Source organism: Tarenaya hassleriana, unplaced genomic scaffold, assembly GCF_000463585.1.
Source record: "Tarenaya hassleriana unplaced genomic scaffold, ASM46358v1 Cleome4, whole genome shotgun sequence".
Classification (NCBI taxonomy): Eukaryota; Viridiplantae; Streptophyta; class Magnoliopsida; order Brassicales; family Cleomaceae; genus Tarenaya; species Tarenaya hassleriana.
Window position 1 is genome coordinate 1,784,830 of NW_010966881.1, and position 5,630 is coordinate 1,790,459.

Sequence of the window (5,630 nt, forward strand, 5' to 3'; positions counted from 1 at the left end):
AATTTCTATCTACAATTACCACCAAGTTCAAACATCTATACACGCAGGCACATTTACACGTGTGTGTGTGTGTGTTATAATATGCGAATGCAAGTGTTCGAGTCCAAGCAAATTACAATTCCACCACTCGTGCCTATAGGCTATAGCGCGTGAAATGGCCGCCCATTCCCCAAAAAAAAAATAACAATAATAATAATAATCTTGAGTACGGCCCATTAAGCCCACATAACAAAATGGCCCATTAAGAAAAACTTAAAAGCCCAATTAATGCAAACAAAAACCTCAGTACTAAAATTGGGGTAATACCGTAATATACTAGTTCCAACGACAGTTTTAAAATTCGAGTTTCGAGTTTTGAACGCGGACTCCACATGCAACTTGAGACGAGGATTTAGGATCCGCTGTACGATTTTTTTTATGTGGTTATTTTGGTATTTTAGATTTCATAAACAATATATCTATTCATTGTTTTAATATTGCATTCAGTTTTTCTTTTAAAAAAATCGATTATTTTTATATACGATTGAGTTTTTTCGATTTTTGAAAACTAATATCCATTTAATTTGTATATGTACGTTATTAGGTTTGGTTTTGTGTATACAAATTCCAATGACGACCGTACAAGAATCGTTGAATTATTTGCTTACTCTGAAATCAAATGAATCGTATAATACTTCACTTTCATATAGTTTTTCAATATTTATTTATTTTAATTTTCTTTGGATTATTTCTATTTTTGTGTAAATAAAAAATTTGTGAAATAATATTCACGGTGAACCCAATAACAGCCCATAAAAAGCTCATTGGGCTCAAATAGGCTTTCCCATTACTGTTAGTCCTTAAACCCTGATTCACCACCGGAATAACACCGTCCTTACGCGGTTAGGGTTCCGCCGGAGAACGCCGCGAAGTAAACGGAGACCGCGTCGGAAACCGATTGCCATCGGCATTCACACGCTTATTATTGGTCGAGTATCTGTGTTCATCCATGTTTTGGATGAATCGGTGATTTTGTTTTTTTGAAGCGAGAATTAAGGCTCATGAGCTGCGAGACAAGTCGAAGAACGGAGCTTCTGAACCAGCAGACGGACCTTAAGGCAGAGCTCGCCCTCCTCCGTGTCACAAAGTTCATCGGAGGCGCTCCGAACAAGCTCTCCAAGATGTACGTATACGTCACTCCTTACTTCTGTCTTTAGATTGCGTTTTGCGTATTCATATAGTTTCTGTAGATTGCGTTTTATGTATGTGTGTGCCTATACATGTATCGCCTTATAACTCTTGAATTTTAGATTATCGATTGATTTCATTGTTTCTGTAGATATAGATAGTCATGTGTATATATCTCCATGTGTTTGCTGCTTGTTGGTTTGGTTCTAGATATGGTGGTGCTTATGTTTATATATATATATATATATATATATAAACTGAAGTGATTTTCGTAATGCGCATGGTGGTGAGGAAAGGAAATCGATAGCTCGGTTGTTGACTGACGGTGATCCTCCAGACCAGAAGTAGAAAGAAGCTCTAGGGAAGCATACAAGAACGAGAAGTACGTGCCTCTTGATCTCCGTCCCATGAAAACCCGAGCAATTCGTCGACGTCTCATCAATCACCAGGTTTGCTAAGTCTGCTTCCCATTTTTTAACTTTACCCTTTCCAGTTTTGCTGTATTAAACGCAATTCATAACATTTTGATCGCTCTCAGGTGCTTGTAGGGCGTTCTTTCTGTGTTATTTACCCGCAATAGTGACGAAGTAATATTTCTGACAACGGAGGATTATTTACATGTTTAATAGATGAATCCGATCGTATATATCATGAGATAAAGAACTTATTGTCCTTCTCTTCTTGTTTGAAACATACATAGTTACATACTCGAATCATTTGGTTGATGTTACTAGATTTTTCTCAGATTACTGAAGACGTTTTTGGCTTATGTAAAGTATTCCTCCCCTTAATACCTATTATCGAGATGTGATTTTTTTACAAAGAATTCTTTGTCCCGTAGCAGGCATCAGTGAAGACAGAACGTGAGAAGAAGAAGGAGATGTACTTTCCCATCAGGAAGTAATGCAATCAAAGTCTAGTTAACCAAATACTTCCAAATTATAAGCTTATCCGTTAACCAAGCAGTCCCCACTTCATCCCCTTCTCATGTTCACCATGGAGAACTTGTTCTTGTCCCATTCCGATATTCTTGTAAAACTCTGTTTACCACATTTGCCTTCTGCAAATCTCAGATTTATCTTTCAGAAGGGTTCACATTTTCGATGATAATTGTTTTGCATTCTCTTTCATAGTTCTCATCTCAAGCCATTTTTTGGCGATGAAACCTAAATATCGGTGCAACAGTTTGCCTTGCCATTCATTATTATTTTGGTCAAGAAAGTTGCATATTCCTGCTCTGAGGATAATTGGGTTCTCGAATCATACTTTGGCTATCCATATTCAATGTTCTTTCCTTTTGTAGGTATGCCGGGTCGGGACTGTGGACAATAGCTAAGAGTATACAGTAGCAGACGAGCAATCCATTACAGTGGAAAGCATGCCAGAAAAAGGAAGAAAGACAAGCCATTTCATGACAAGTAAGTAATCCAAGAACCCATCCTCTGTTCTGATAACGAAAGGTTATCTTTTGTCATTGTCTCTATGCCCATTTACCCCGAAATCGCTGGGGTCACACCAGAGGTCCAACCACTTGTGTCTTATTTACACATTGCCATCTTAACATAGGATCCCATCCTTAGTGCATAGCATCTGCTCATAGAATGTCACTTGCACATAATCTGAGTTTAGGTTCATGTTTTGTGCATTAGTAATAGTACCGACTTATGTTACGTTCTTTTCAACATTTTTTCCTGAATTTGGCCGCATTACGGATGGCAGTATTAGGTTTTGCATAATATCGTGGTACAATCATTGTCTTTTTGTTGTGAATTGTGAAACAATCCAATGGTTAAGCTTATCCAAAATCTGAAACCCAAACATTTGGTTGTTATGTGACTACAAGAAAAGTGCTTAGAGACGTTTCGAGATACCATTGTTTCCATATTTATGATAAACATCAGTGTCTAAATCTAGGGGTGTGGTGTCCATTTAGGGTTTCAATTATCTGCTTCATTTGGGTTTTTTTATAAAGCTATACCCATTTGGGGTTTATGCCAAATATTTTTTGGTTCGGTTTTGTAAACATTCTGTTTGCTCGAGTTGTATGTATCTTGTCCGCGTCTGAGTTTTTCTCTGTTTTTTATATCATAACAAAATTCATAATAGATTAATGTCATTAAAATAATAATTATGATGATAAATTGATATTGTAAAAATATTTTGAGTTAAGAGTAAAAATGGATGAATTAATTAAAAATATATATTTTTATGTTTTTTATAAATACAAAGATTAATTTAGATAATTGAATTTTTAATCCGTTTTTGTACGAAGTTAGAAAGAGGCATTTTAATGTTGTTGAAAAGAATTTAAAATGTTGAAGAGACGCAAGTGCTTAAAAAACTAGTTGGGTGAAGTGATGCTTCTGTTTGGAGACAGGAGAGAGCGTTGAAGCCTTTCCCTGTCTTTCGGACAGATTCATATCATTGCAATTTGCAACATTCTGTTTACATAGATAAAGCTAATAACAATAATAATATCTAGTTTTTTTATTTTTATTTCTTTTCCTGTCACATTCACAAGTCTTAGTTTAGTTGTAATCAAATATCATATCATGGACTGTCTGATATTTTTCGTTTTATTTGTTTTCTTTTCTTAAAAAAGAATGAAGTTTCTTTTCACCGACTTATCTTATTTCTTTGAATTTTGGTCAAACCCTCTCAAGGTTCAGTTCATCTTTTTTAGTTTCTGTTGGATCACTGTTTTATTTTTAGATTGTATATTAAAATATAATGTTTTATTTGTCTTGAAACATAAACTTAAATGTACGATTTTGTTATTTAGGGCTTGTTTTTTTGTGGTTTGTATTGTATATGAAATCACAAAACAATGGTGAATAATACTGAAACCACTGGATTGATGTGCGTACGCATTTTTTTTTTGCAGGTGCGCCCAAATAACATTTATTTAGAAATTTTACTGTAACCATACACAAAATCTGATATTTATCTTTAAAAAAAATTGTAAATAAAACGTGATATGCAAATGCTCGTGGTTAAAACTTGGTTCATCAATGAATTATCATTGCTGTTCAAACAGTTAAGGTATATATATCTAATTATCATAACAAAACTAATTGTATATCTAATTATCGTTTTTAGCTATAGAGTCATAAAAAATCTGTTTTTAGATATAAATACACCTATAAAGTTCATAATATTTGTGAAAATATTATTTATTTGTTTATATTATGATTTTGAAGAGAATAAGATTATAGATATTAAAAAAGTTTATGGGTAAGATCGATAGAAGAGAATTGGAGCCTAGAAACAATATAACAGGAAGGCTGTGCATATGGGAGAGTACAAGAACACAATTGTGGGAAAACTTGAGGGCATAAAGCAATTAGACTATGACTTAAAATAAACATGGTTGGGGAGAAACCTTACTGAATCGCATATTATTTTTTTTATAAGTTTGACTATCGAATTCTTATTTAATTAGATTGGACATATTTGTTAGTGTTAGTAGCGAGTTACTACACTTTCCTCCATGTCATTCGGAGATGAGTGTTGCATAGTTATTATTTTGTGATCATAATCATTACAAGCTGCTTTAATCATGACTTAAATGTAATTTAAGGACATAACCTAAGCTTTCATGCAGTTGAAAAATCATCATGCTTGTCATCACCCTCCTAGATTTTCCGCAAGATTTGGTCTTCCATGCGGATTTTAAATTTATTTTATTATAATTAATATTTTACCAACGAATACAAAACCCTTTTTAACCTAGAATTTATACCACAATAAAGATATCGAATTTCGGTTTGATTGGCGGTGGCCAATAGTTTTTTTTAGGATCTTTATAAAAAAAAGATTTAAATATTTAATAAACTTTCTATAATTATTGTGGAGCACTTACTATCATTATTTGATTCAATTGTCAACTAGCCAGGTAGTAAGTATTTAAACCATACTCCGTTAATTTTGTAAAACATATTTATGCTTTATATTTTGGTTTTTAGATCGATCTCATTTAATTTTTCATATATAAAAATTATATCCATTTAATTTTTATATGCCTATCGAGATAGTTTTTTTATATAAAAAATAATTATAACATAAAATTAGTATTATTTTTTTTATTGAAATTATTTTATATATTTATTAGTAACAAATCCAAATTAATGTTATAGTACTATTAATATTTTGATATATGTTTTTTGCAATGATTTTACAAAATTGTTGAGAAAAAGTATGAGATTTTTGTAGGTTTGACATACAACCTGGATTTTTTTTTTCCACCAAAAAGGTTATGGCAATGGCAACTCAAAATGAGAGAGGTCTCACTCTCTTGGCTGTAAAGCCCCTTTTACTCACCACTCTGTCTTTTTTTTTTCTCCCTCCAGTGGGTGTAATCAAAATCTCCTTTTCATACCCCAAAAAATATTCCAATTTTGATTTCATTCCAAATATATATATATATATATATATATATATGTGAGAGATTCTTGTAACAATAG

The 5,630-nt window shown here is 32.8% G+C and overlaps 1 long non-coding RNA gene across 2 annotated transcripts; it reads left to right on the forward strand.

Annotated features, from left to right (window-relative positions):
* The first annotated feature begins 844 nt into the window (after nt 1–844).
* LOC104823435 lies at nt 845–4,165 on the forward strand. Of its 2 annotated transcripts, XR_773342.1 has the most exons (5): nt 845–1,162; nt 1,464–1,616; nt 2,012–2,067; nt 2,471–2,585; nt 4,052–4,165. It is a non-coding gene; the product is annotated as an uncharacterized LOC104823435 (long non-coding RNA). The 2 variants fall into 2 exon arrangements; XR_773341.1 differs by lacking the exon at nt 4,052–4,165 and having other exon boundaries at nt 2,471–3,355.
* The last annotated feature ends 1,465 nt before the right edge of the window (nt 4,166–5,630 follow it).